Raw genomic sequence first — 13,853 nt, 5'->3', positions numbered from 1 at the left:
AACAAGAAAAAAAGTGCAAGGACCCAACAGTGGGAGGCAAAAAACTTGCACAAGCACCAAGTAAATGGGACCCGTGGTCTGCTATGTCTCTACACTAATGCACAGAGCATGGGAAATAAGCAAGATGAACTTGAACTCCTAGTACAGCAAAGCAAATATGATATAATAGGCCTCACTGAAACCTGGTGGGATGAGTCTCATGATTGGAATGTGGAAATAGAGGGGTATAACCTTTTTAAGAGAAACAGGCCAAACAGGAAGGAGGAGGGACAGCACTATATGTCAGAGATATTTACACCAGTGAAGAGATTCAGGACACCAATCATGGAAGCCAGGTGGAGAGCATCTGGATAAAAATTAAAGGGGAGGGAAACAACAAGGATGTTACGGTGGGAGACTACTACAGACCCCCAAGTCAGACTGAGGAATTGGATAATATCTTTCTAGAACAGATGACCACACAGTCAGAAAAGAGAGATGTAGTAGTGATGGGCGACTTCAACTATCCTGATATTTGCTGGAAGTCAAACTCAGCCAAATCCTCAAGGTCTAGAAAATTCCTTACTTGCCTGGAAGACAATTTCATGGTCCAAAAGGTAGAAGAGGCAACAAGGGGGTCAGCTATTTTGGATCTGATCCTAACCAACAAGGATGACTTGGTTAATGGGGTGCAAGTGGTGGGATCATTAGGTGGACATGACCATGTTCTCCTGGAGTTTGTTATACAATGGAAAGGAGAAGCCAGGCATAGTCAGACACGCATCCTAGACTTTAGGAGAGCAGATTTCAGTAAACTTAGAGAAGTACTGAGGGTGATCCCATGGTCAGGAATACTAAAAGAGAAGGGAGTTCAGACCGGATGGGAGTTTCTCAAAAGAGAGATACTGAAGGCACAATTTCAAACAGTTCCAGTGAGAAAGAAAAATGGGAGGTGTCGCAAGAAACCAGGAAACGGAGCATGTATAAGAAATGGAAAAAGGGGGAAATCACAAAAAAGGAATTCAAAGAAATAGCGGGCATGTGTAGGGGTAAAGTCAGAAAAGCTAAAGCGCAGAATGAACTCAGGCTTTCTAGAGAGGTTAAAAACAATAAAAAGGGCTTTTTTGGATATGTCCACAGCAAAAGAAAGAAGAAGGAAACAGTAGGGCCACTGCGTGGAGAAGATGACAAAATGCTAACAGAAGACAGAGAAAAGGCAGAATTACTCAACACTCAGTCTTCTCAGAAAAGGCAAAGGCTGCTCAACCTGAAGATAATGGAGCAGAGGACAGAATAGGGGAATTTCAGCACAGAATAAGTAAAGAGATAGTAGAGGAATACCTTGTTAATCTAAATGAATTTAAGTCTCCAGGACCAGATGAACTACATCCAAGGGTACTAAAAGAACTGGCAAATGTAATATCGGAGCCATTGGCAATAATCTTTGAAAACTCCTGGAGAACAGGAGAGATCCCAACAGACTGGAGGAGGGCAAACGTTGTCCCCATCTTCAAAAAGGGGAAAAAAGAGGATCCCAACAATTATCGTTCAGTTAGTCTGACATCAATCCCAGGAAAGATTCTGGAGCAGATAATTAAACAGAGAGTCTGTGAACATCTAGAAGGCAATGCCATAATCACAAAAAGTCAACATGGGTTTCAGAGAAACAAGTCATGCCAGACAAATCTGATCTCTTTCTTTGATAAAATTACCAGCTTGGTAGATGAAGGGAATGCTGTGGATATAGTATATCTTGATTTCAGTAAGGCCTTTGACAGGGTTCCCCATGACATTCTCACAAACAAGCTTGTAAAATGTGGGCTGGACAAGGCAACTGTTAAGTGGATTTGTAATTGGTTGACCGGCCGAACCCAAAGGGTGCTCAACAATGGCACCTTTTCATCCTGGAGAGAAGTAACCAGTGGGGCCCCACAGGGCTCTGTCCTGGGCCCAGTTTTATTCAACATCTTTATCAATGACCTGGATGACAGAATTGGGAGCATACTTATCAGATTTTCAGATGACACCAAATTAGGAGGAATAGCTAATACTCCAGAGGACAGGACCAACATTCAAAATGATCTGAACAGACTAGAAAGCTGGGCCAAAGCTAACAAAATGAAATTCAACACAGAGAAATGTAAGGTACTGCACTTAGGGCAGAAAAATGAAAAGCACAGATATAGGATGGGGGACACCTGGCTGAATGAAACTACATGTGAAAGGGATCTGGAAGTCCAAGTAGACCACAAGTTGAACATGAGTCAACAGTGCGATGCGGCAGCTAAAAAGGCCAATACAATTTTAGGCTGCATCAATAAAAGTATAGTGTCTAGATCAAGAGAAGTAATAATGCCACTGTATTTTGCTCTGGTCAGGCCCCACCTGGAATATTGTGTCCAGTTCTGGGCACCACAATTCAAAAAGGACATTGAGAAACTGGATCGTGTCCAGAGGAGGGCGACTAAAATGGTGAAAGGTCTGGAAACCTTGCTCTATGAGGAACGCCTTAGGGAGCTGGGGATGTTTAGCCTGGAGAAGAGAAGGTTAAGAGGTGATATGATAGCCCTGTTTAAATATTTGAAAGGATGTCATATTGAGGAGGGAGCAAGCTTGTTTTCTTCTGCTCCAGAGAACAGGACCCAGAACAATGAATGCAAGCTACAGCAAAAGAGATCCCACCTCAACATCAGGAAGAACTTCCTGACAGTAAGGGCTGTTCGACAGTGGAACACACTCCCTTCAAGTGTAGTGGAGTCTCCCTCCTTGGAGGTCTTTAAGCAGAGGCTAGATGGCCATCTGCTGGGGATGCTTTGATTTGGATTTCCTGCATGGCAGAATGGGATTGGACTGGATGGCCATTACGGTCTCTTCCAACTCTATGATTCTATGAAATATGGCCATACTCTCTACCTGAATTTATGTATGGCTTTAGATTTCATCCCAATTTTCTTCACCATTTGGCTTGGGGACTTCCAAGGCCTGTGTTCTCCCAAAAACATCTCTACCAGCAAGCTCAAGGCCAAAACCCATGATGCAAATTTCCCGTTTTGAGTGTTTAAAATACAGCCCAACACAACATAATATTCTCTTATTATGCTGTGTCTAGCGGTGGGCAAAAAGATGTGGCTTATGATAGCCCACAGAACTATGCATATATGCAGCCCACAACACTGCATCATATAAACAGTGTGAAAAAGAAGCCCTCCAAAACACTGCATTTAATTATTTTCTGCCTAGTCCTTTTTATATTATACTTGTTACATCACAAGGCATTAGTATAAAATGCAAACCACCTTCAGGACATTGGCAGAAAGACTATGTATATAAATGTAGTACATAAAAACATGCATCTGAGCATGATTTACCATTCTGGAGAGGGTCATTAGTTATGCAAAAATTAACAAACTAAAGAAAGAAGGGTATCTGGCTGGTAGAAAGCTCAGGAAAACAAGGACGAGGGGGTGAAAAATAATCAATATTGGAAGTTGGAAACTGTCAGGATAAGTGAGGAAAGAAAAATAAAACCAGAGAACACAAGAAGTAGGCAATATTCAAATTTTTAAAAAGCCAGCTGAATGTGCCAATATTAGTACAGTTGGCCCTCCATATTTGTGGCTTTGACTTTTGTGGATGTGATTGTTCATGGATTTGATTCTCTAGGACCGCCAGTGGTTATCTTCTGCTGAAAGTCATGCTGGAGGATTTAAAGATTCCTAGAGAGAACACTTCTCTAGGCATTTGTAGATCCTCCAGTGCAATTCTATGGACAACTTCCAGTAGATGTTGACCAGAGAGTTGCCCTGGAGGACCTAGAGATTTCTAGAAAGATGATCTCTCAATTAAAAAATAGAGATTTTTTTATTTGCGGTTTTCCCACTTTCACAGGGGCCCTGTGCCCCTAACGCAGGCATATGTGGAGGGTCCCACTGTATACATTCTTGCCTTCATATTTCATTTTGGTAGACCTGGACTCCAGTGTTTCAGGTACTGGGTAACTCTTCAGTCTGCAGAATGTGATTTCATGCCGCCAATGCATATAAACAAACAATAAAATCTGCTGGGATGCTGCTTCAATATTTACACATTTTCAAAAGGATCCTTGGAAGCCAAAGGGTGGAAACAGCCTGGAACACAGTGCTGAAAGCCTTCAGCCACTGGTCTTCCCTTCTCTTGCAATAAAGATGGCAGACGAGAAAATGCAATATGATGGCATCACACTGAGATGTTCACATTCCAGGTTGATATCACATTTTTTGCTGCTATGGTTGAGACATCTCCAAGACTCCTTGTCCTCCGTTGTTCTGTTCCTGCAAAGTCATCCACATGATCTTTTATAGATTCCATCCATCTAGCATTACACACTTCCATACCCACCAGATACTACAGTAATGTCCAAAATCCACAAAACAGTGATATCTTCATTGGGCCGAACAAAATGCACCAAATACTGTTGAGGGAGTTCAGGAAGTTAGTGTCTCTGTCTTGCTTTTGTTATCTTGGTGTTAGTTGTTGTGGGTTTCTGGTATTTGTTTGATATGGCTATAAGGTATCTCTATATTATCTATATGTAAGGTCTGTTTGTAAGGTGTATAATGCGTATATGTATACATGTATATTTGTGTTACTTAATGATTTTAATACAATAAAATAATTTTTTTTAAAATCTCTCTCTGGCTTTTCTTTGCGAACAAAGATTCAGGAAGGACTCATCCCACGCTTTGGAAATTGGATTTATCCTTGGAGCCTGTGCAATGAGTTTTTCTGGTGGAGCACAACGTGCACAGAACTGGCCTCACCCTTTAAACCAGAGGTTCATCTGCTGAGGCCTTGACAAGCATGGACGGTGGCAGCGAGGTCCTCGGGTCGTAGGTTTGATTAGTTTCCTTCTCTTAGATGGTTGACCTTACAGGGTTAGAGGAGCACCATCTGCCCGGGTTTGGGATTAGAGTTTTCCTTCTCCTAGGATGGTTGCCATAAGGCTAGAGAGCCCATCCTGCCCTTTGGCGCTCTTGGTCAGACCCTTTGTTTGTGACCTGTCTGGCATGGTAGGCCCTGCCGGTGGCTATTATACCACTGCCAGCATAGCTCACAAATTCATTAGGGTACGCAAGCCTCTCCCCCACGACAAGGGGGTGTCAATTAAAAAATACTGTTGAGGGAAAGGAGGTAATGTAGGAGGTGAAGAGTGGCAGAGTTTTCAGTGGCAGCCATACATCCTCCAAGTTATCCAGCACAGCCCTAAATACCTGTCATGCCATTCGCTTCTACTCATCCTCTATTCTTACCATCTCCTTTTCTGCCATCTCCCAAAGTGTCAGCATTCAAGCCTTAAGAGACTGAAGACAAGGATCTGTGTCTATTTGGCTTACATTGCTCTGTGAAGTGCAGTATATAAGAACACTGCTGCACAAATGAACAAGAGTCACCCTGACCTTTCACTTCCAAGAGAGTTGCCAGCAACTGCGGCTGCATTTCTAATTGAAAGTCACAGCTTTCCGAATTCAATACAAGGCCTTCCGCAGAACCAAGAAGCCCTTGCTTACACTTCATCAACCGATTGCAACATGTATCTGAAGGAAATGAGGACATACAGCATCCCCTTCTGAACAATGCACACTTTCTCTGGAAGCATTTGCATTGTGCTGACAAAAATAAGCCTTCTCACAGGGTGAGCTTGCACTGCCTTTAAATCTGCCACGCTCCGGCGCCCAAGGCTGCAACCAGAAGCTTGTTCCGACCAGAGGCCTTGGAGGAGGCACAAAGTCCAGGCACCACCAAAGAAGGGCATTTCACTACTTCACTCAAGGCCAATTCGTATGGACAGCAGCAAAATGGGAAAAGCCCATACAAGCTGTCATTTCTGAGAGCATATTTATGACACAGGCGAAGGATGCAGCTTAGCAAATTCTGGAGGACAGTGCTAAGCAATGGTGTTCAGCAACACAAGCAAAGCTACAGTCTTAACACAACAGAGAGGTTGCACAACCAAGGTATGTGGTAGCTACTCAGCACTGGAAGCTTCTTAGTGACAACGTAAGATTTTTTTCCCTTTGTGTTGTTTCCTTTTTTTTTTATTCAACCAGCAATCCTGCACAAATGGAAAAACTCAAGTGTTTACAGGTATGGACGGACAAAGTCTCACCAACATACCTACAAAAATTACAAAGTTTTGTGATTCTGCAAACATGCAAGCTTATATCCTTAGTCACGGCTTTTGGAATATTGTTATTTGGGGTTCAAAGTGTCTTCCATCACAGAAATGTTGGACTCTCGTACCCTTACACCCGCAAACACTTGTTTAGAATCCAGGATGCTGATAAGGTCTGTTGCTTCGCCAAGAAAGTAAGAAAATAAATGTGCCAGAGATATTTTCTGTGAATATCAAATGCACAGGGTATGCTTTGAGGAGTGTGACCGAAGTCAACACTGCCTGTCACCATTGTGCATGAGCTCCCTGTCACACAAACATACACCACACCCCAGTCAAGCTCTAAGAAAGCCTACCCCTCAAAAAGTGTCACCACAGTCTACTTATTGCTCTATCACTTGTACAAAACTACTTGGACTCCCCAGTAAAATATAGAGATGACATCTATCACAATAAAGACATGCGACTGCCACTCATTCATTGACAGCTTTGTCAAAATTAAGGCATTCCCCCAACAGGAAGGAAAGCTCCTCTCTGGGGCCATTCAGCCCAAAGGAAAACAAGGCGTAAATCAGACTGGATAGAACAGTCAGCTGTGGGGCTTCCAAACCAGCTGCTGGCTTGAGAGGCATTTGCCACAACAGCCAGAAACATTAATGCATCCAGAATGCAAGGTACCTTTACTGCTAGTCATGCATTATACCAAGTTGGACTAGAGGTCTATCTGTTGCTGGCTTATTCTGACCAGCATCCACTGTTCAGGTCTGTGGCAGAAGATGTACTGCTCTCCCATGCAACCCTCTCCATGCCAGAAATGTAACCTGGGATTTATCTCTTACGTATTCAGTCACAGACCCTCATCTTTACTTTTAATCTCTCACAAAAGGCCTTACAACCTTCCATTGTGATGATTCTGGTGCGGAAGAACCTTCAGCCCTTGGCTCCCAGGCTGTGTGGCTTTCCAGACGCCTGTTAAGTTTATATAATGCTAATTTCCATGATCAACACAAAGTGCATTCAAAATGTCAAGCAACGGAGCAAAGGCAACAGATTGTGCCACCAGCGCAAACAAACGTGGGCACTGTGGACTCTTTAGATGTTATTGTACATCATCTCCAATGTTCCAGAAAGGAACACTCTTACTAGAGTTGCCTGGAAACATTCCAATTGGCTTGATGACATTGGATCAGTCACAAGAGGCAGCCATGGAAGGGAAGCCGCCATTCGCCAGTTGCCAGGGCTGGTTGGTCAACACCGCAGCATTTGGGTTCAAGGATGAAAACTTTTCTATCTCCTGCCACCACCCAAATAGCTACGATGATGTTTACCTAGGCCTCCTTTGATCTCTTCCCAGTCCGAAAAGAGAGCAAAGTTTGACATTCCTATGGGTGAGAAACAGCCGGGATTCATTTCACCGCTTGTCCATGCCCACAATGTCAAGGGATGACCTGCATCACAGAGAGGCCCAGTGGTTATGAACAGAGACTATTCACACATGCACAACCAGTCCCTCGGGATATCAGGTGTTGTCTGGATGCACAATCATGCCTCAGGAAAGGGAATCCAGAAATTAATACACGAATGGCTTCCTGCAGATAGCATGCGTTGGCGGGTTATAGACTGCCATGAAAGTATGCGCGGAGCGTGTACAGGGTTAGGGAGGTGCGGTGCTGCCGCACCTCCCTAACCTAATACGCGCTCTGCGCGTAAAAAAGACGGTGGCGTTCCAGACAGCCACCGTCATGAGGAGTCACGCCCGCGCCGACACACAAACACGAGGTGACGCGGACGTGACGTCCTCACTCCGCGCCAGGGCGCCTAGGGCACACCTTTCCGCGGACCAGGAAGGAGCTCCGTTTTGGAGCTCCTTCCTGGTTTGGAGGCGCCGCTTTGCTTTGCTGGGCGCAGCTTCAGACAGCTGCGCGCCAGCGAAGCAAGGGAGAAAGGGGCCAAGCGGCCCTTTCTCCCCCCCTCCGCCGCCAGCTTTTCAGGCTGCGGGGGAAGCCTCTGCATGCTGAGGCCCCAATACAGCGGGGAAAGGGGTGGTACAGCCCACCCAAAATAGACGGTCTGTAACCCGCCAAAGCATTCAGTTGGGCAGCAATAAAAAGCTGACCACTGTTTCTAGTAACCACAAAGAAAAATCCCCATCTGGACACAAGAAAGTTTAAAAAGTCACACAAATCTGAACAGTTAACACCTAGCCTATGCCTCAATAAACATTTTATTAGCAAGACAGCTTTTCCAACTGGTTGTCAATCAGTTTGTTCCCCGTAAGTAAGAAAAAGCAATCTGCCGGAAGACAAAATTTAACGGGAAGGATGAATAATCAAGTTATTCTTCACTTTATTTTGTCCCTAAGAGATATGGAATGCCCTACAACAATGGGATTGGTAGCACCTTTTAGAGAGAGGAAGACACTGTAACATAAGCTTTTGTAGACTTAAGTCTACATCCTCAGATCAACATATTTCAGGCTAACATGGCGACGCCTTTGAATTCAACCCATAAACAAGTTGTGAGTTACAACTCTATCATAAGCAGATATAAAGATGAAGAAGGGTTATAGAGTTTGATCACCTTATCCATGATTTTTTAACCATGGATTCAAGCATGGAATTAGAAATTCCAAAAGCAAACCTTGATTTTTCATTTTTTATAAGGGACAACCATTTTGCCAGGCCATTATTTTAATGGGGACTTTAACAAACACCCACGGATTTTGTTATCCATGGGGGGGGGGAGGTATGTGTCCTGGAATCAAACCTCAGCAGATAACAAGGACCCACTGTAAATAAATCTTGTATTGTGTTGCTGTGTATTATTACAACTACATACATCAGCAATATAAGGTTTTTTTTTTTTTGAAAGAGAAGGAAAATATGGAAACCAGGAGAGTGAAGAGGGAAATCAGTGAAAGGGTCTTGTCTATTTGCCTTAGTCATTGGCTAAAGGGCCAATTGCATCTTTTACAAAATGATAAATGCTCAAGTGTGGTATGTTATAATGGCCAAGATATCACAGTGATACTTTTATGTTGCTCTGGTCGCCTCCTCCTTGGATATGGCCGGGAGCCCCATTCTGACCTGACAGAAGCGACGTTGGCAGAAAGATCGTTTTGGCAGGGAACTGCTTTGGCCGGTCAGGAGGCAGCCACAACACTGGCCTCAAGAAGGCTTTCCAGTGCTGATTCAGTGAAGGGGATGGTCAATGGCAACGCCTGCCAGCATCAATCCTCTCCATGGGAGGTTGGGACGTGGTGGACAACTGGACCAACCCAAATCCAACCCAATCCAGCTATCCACACACCAGAGATTCCTGGAAGCTCTGGAGTAACTGTGAGTAAATCAGATTAATTGCTAGAAGAAGCAGTTTTGCGGCTGACTGAATGTGCGTTGTCTAAACTGATCACATCTGATCAAGTATAGGCTTTTCCTTATGTATAACACACCTTTCGTGGTGAGCTCATCATCAACATTGTGTAGAGCTGCCTGACATCTGATAATTCCCCCCAAAAAAACCAATCGGAATAGACACAATACCCAGAGTACAAAGACGGCCAGGGGGGTAGTGAAGGTGGGAAGAGGAAGCGTAACCATTCCTCAGAAGTGCTGAGAGAAAATGTAGGAATTGTACACGCAGTTGGGAAGGGGACGACGGGGATACGCATCATGTGCAACAAAGTATTCATGAAGAGCAACTAAAGAGTTACATCCAATGAAAGGGAGGTACAAACCATCCAAGTAAGTTAAGCAACTAAGAAATGGATGATGTTGGTTCAACAATGCTCAGCTAAGAACTAGACGTGGTCAAACTCTTGTGTCCTGGTTGTGCCAGGGAGGGAGAAAAGCGCTGTGGCAGTCAGCCCTCCACATCCAGTGGATTTTTTTTATCCATGGATTCAATCATCCATGGCTTAAAAATATAAGAGTGTGTGTGGGTTGGTGTGTTACATTTTAAAAAGGAAAACGTGTGCCAGTAAGATGAGAGACCATCATAGGAATGCACAAGGTAAATAACCTTGCCTGGCAACTCACATCTAACATCAATGTGTGTCACAGCTTTGGGTTGGGTAACTGAACGGTTACCTTGGAACAAAACAGTCTGTCATGTTTACAAAAACATGGGTGTGCACACATGTATAAAAACTGTAAAAAGAAGAGGACTATGCCTTTTGTAGTAAGATGAAGTGTTCCAGAAAAAAGGAAAATAACCAAAAGCAAATAAACAACCAAACACACAACATTTGTGCTCTATGAATCAATAACAGACACACAACAGCAGAGACTACAACACTAGAATGTGTGGTATTTCAGTGCCACTAACAGAGTAAAAATCCATGCACACCATGGGGAAGCATGCCACCACAGTGTACAAATTCTGTGGGGTGGGAAAGACCCACAACATAGAGTAACTCCATCAGAAAAAGCTCACACAGTAGGGTTACTTAAACCTATCACCCAGCCATCCATGAGGCAGCAGTCAGGGCAATTTCTTGGCCAGGAAAATGTCTAAGGAAGTGCTTCTCAACCTTCTAATGCTACAACTTTAAACAGTCCCACATGTGCGTGACCCCCAACCATAACACTGCGGTGCTCGCTTCTTAAGACCAGCGGAAACATGTGTTTTCCCAGGGCCGGAGCGACTCTGTGAAAGGGTCAGCTGGTCTTTTGAAGACAAGAATCAGCAAGTTTGCTCAATGTTTACGGGTGCTATTCTGACACGGCTCCACACTTACGGTGCCAGAGCACCCTACGCTAACCAGGACAAAAATAAAACACTCAGGCCCAACAGACAGGCCAAAATAAAGCTGTTTCAAGTCACTTTGGAGTTATGGTGTTTCAATGCTGCCATGCGTCCTAAGAGTCCAGAAGCCGCACCAAAGCCATGCTCCAGTCCTAATGACTGGAGTGCAGCTTTTGTGAGCTTCCAGACGCTAGGACACATGCATCATGAGACACCATAACTCCAAAGTGACTTGAAACAGTTTATTTTTGGCCTGTCTGTATGGGCCTCAGAGAGTGAGCAGCTGTGTGCGCATGGCAACTGTGTCATCTGAATCACAAAAACCCAAGCGGAAATCACAAGGCAGCTCATCTCGCCTACACTCAGGCGGGAGAGCTTTGCGAAGCAAGACCGCACTCGCCTTGCAGGTCTCCCTCATGGCTCTCATCAACACAACCGATGCTCCCTGGAAGCAATGAGGAGCGGAGGTTTGTTTGGATAGACATGGCTTTTATAATGAAGGCAGCAGCAATCTCAAAGAGCAGATACAAGAAAGAGCTTCCTTTCAGGCTCCCAGATGGGAACTTAGGCAAGGGCTTGGGCTGCTGGCAGAACAGAGCTTGCCTTTTCAAGAGAGGAGTGTCTCCATAAGGGGCATAGGAAAGGGAAAAGAAACAACAACAACAACAACAACAGCATCTATGAACATGGGGACTTAATGGGCACAATGACTGAAGAGATTTTCTGAGCAACAACCTCTTGGGAGGAAAAGGGTGTGTTCACAAGGCCATAGGGAAGTAATGAATGAATGAGATGATGATGATGATGAGATAAGAATGTCTTATTGGATATCTCGCCTCTCCATCTGGATTGAAGCGTCTAAAATATCAAATAAGCACATGATCCCTTCCAGGGACACAACCATTAACATGCCCTTGAGAACAATAAAATGACCCTCCAATGTTTAAAGCCATCAGCAAGGAGAAAGAGATGGGCGCAGAAAGGGAAGAGCAACGCTGAGCCTCCCTCGCCTTGGGCTTCCTCAGTCCTGATTATAAAGGAGAGGAGCCGTGTGGCTTTCCAGGGAAAGAGCCACATTCCCTCTCGCCCTCCGCCCCCGAACTGTGGGGCGAGGAAGGGGCCCAGAACCCCTCCCCATGGATCCGGGCAGGGAAAGGGAGGAGAGCAGCCCCTCTCCCCCAAATGGTGATGGTGGGGAAGGGGAACATGGAAGCCCACGACTCCTGATGGGTGACGCATGAAACCCCAATGTGGGGAGGGGAGATGGGCGCCCCCTTTAAGCCATTAGGGGGCGGAGCACGGGGCCCTCCTCCTGCTCCCCTTCGTTCTGAGGAGGGGAGAAGATGGCAGCCCTTCTCTAGGAAAGCCCCCAAGTGCCATCGCTGGGAGGCAAGCAGAGGCGCCCCTTCCCTTCCCTTCCCTTCCCGGGGGGCATGGCAACCCCTCCCCATTGTGGGGCCCCTTCCCTCGGCCCTAATGGGGAAGGGAACATGGCAGCCCGCCTCCCTCTCCAGGCCTTTCCTCCCCCTTCCTTCTTACCGAGGAGCAGCTCCGGCTCCCTTCTCGGCCTCCTTCTCCGTCTTCAGGGGGAAAGAGAGGCGCCTCGGCAAAGAGCAGCACCAGGAGGAGAAAGAGGAGGAGGAGGCCGCACCATGACGAGGGAGCGCCAGCGGCGGCAGCAGCAGCGGCGTCCGTAAGATCGCGCGAGACTTCCCACAAAGCCGCGCGAGACCTCCGGCGCTGGCGGCGGCGGCGGCGGCTCCCTCGGCACGCAAAGGACGGTGGATCTTGGGCGACACCTAGAGGCAGCCGCGGGAAGAGGCGGTGCAGAGGGAAAGAGCGGGAATAAGGCAGCGCGGGCGCCACCTGGCGGAAGTACTATATTATTATTATTATTATTATTATTATTATTATTATTATTATTATTATTATTATTATTATTATTATTATTATTATTATTATTATTATTATTATTATTATTATTATTATTATTATATTTTATTTTATTTTATTTTATTTTATTTTATTTTATTTTATTATCATCTGGGGAACTACAATTATTAATAATAATAATAATACAATGATTATTATTACTATCATCATAATCATCATCTAAAGGTGGGGAACCACTACTACTACTACTACTATTATTATTATTATTATTATTATTATTATTATATTTTGCTATATTTTACAATTTTATTGTTTTATCCCAGCCTGTCCTTATAACAATCCCTTAAAAGCCTGTTATTATTATTATTATTATTATTGTTGTTGTTAAAATTGTCACTGTTATCATCATCATAGTTTATTTGTACGGCGCCTATCAATAGAAAGGGAAACTGCAAAAGAACGCACTAACTTTATAGTTTCAGAAGAAGAGAATTTCTCGCATATTTAATAGACAGTAATCTGAAAAGAGGGCGAAGGGGAAATTCACCAAAGAGAGGCAGTTTTTGATTACAGTCTTTATGGTCCATATCGTACATATAGTACCATCTCTACCTTAACAGATTATAAACAAGTACATGACGTCCAAAGCATGATTATCCCTGTCACCCTCCACCCAAATTGTATTATTACTCTATTACAAGCTTTCACCGCTCTTTTGTTATTTAATACAAAAACGTATATTCTTCCACTTCCTCTAAATTGTCCTCTTTGTTATTATTGTCATTCTGTCTCTGTCTCTTATTTCTCAGTCTTATTCTTGCTTCTCTAAACCAGTTTTCTTAGGACTCTCAAGTGACGATTATTGATAGCCAGCAATCCGTATTAACACCAATATCGCTAAATAACAACTGTCTGTTATTCCCTGTCGTCGTATTATATTCTTAAATGTAATAAACACTGATAAAGTTGCATCCTAATAACTGTTATGTATAGTATATACAGTATATACTGTATGTGTGTATATATATATTAATATGGGCAGGTTGCTTACCTGTAACAGTATTTCTTCAAATGCTCATCTGCG

At 44.3% G+C, this 13,853-nt stretch overlaps 3 protein-coding genes across 4 annotated transcripts in view; 1 reads left to right on the top strand and 2 right to left on the bottom strand.

Moving 5' to 3' along the window:
* Positions 1 to 12,575, bottom strand: part of HERC1 (HECT and RLD domain containing E3 ubiquitin protein ligase family member 1) — an 89,456-nt gene extending 76,881 nt beyond the window's left edge. Inside the window, 1 exon segment of the mRNA XM_042471421.1 lies at positions 12,416 to 12,575. The gene's annotated coding sequence lies outside the window, so the exon portion shown is untranslated.
* Positions 1 to 13,853, bottom strand: part of MINDY2 (MINDY lysine 48 deubiquitinase 2) — a 689,230-nt gene that overhangs the window by 390,097 nt on the left and 285,280 nt on the right. The gene's annotated exons all lie outside the window — the stretch shown is intronic.
* The window catches only part of MYO1E (myosin IE), a 568,767-nt gene that overhangs the window by 374,533 nt on the left and 180,381 nt on the right, over positions 1 to 13,853 (top strand). The gene's annotated exons all lie outside the window — the stretch shown is intronic.

The sequence above is a fragment of the Sceloporus undulatus genome, chromosome 6 (assembly GCF_019175285.1).
Source record: "Sceloporus undulatus isolate JIND9_A2432 ecotype Alabama chromosome 6, SceUnd_v1.1, whole genome shotgun sequence".
Taxonomy (NCBI): domain Eukaryota; kingdom Metazoa; phylum Chordata; class Lepidosauria; order Squamata; family Phrynosomatidae; genus Sceloporus; species Sceloporus undulatus.
Note: the sequence above shows the minus strand (reverse complement) of the source record. Positions and strands in the feature narration are given on the sequence as shown.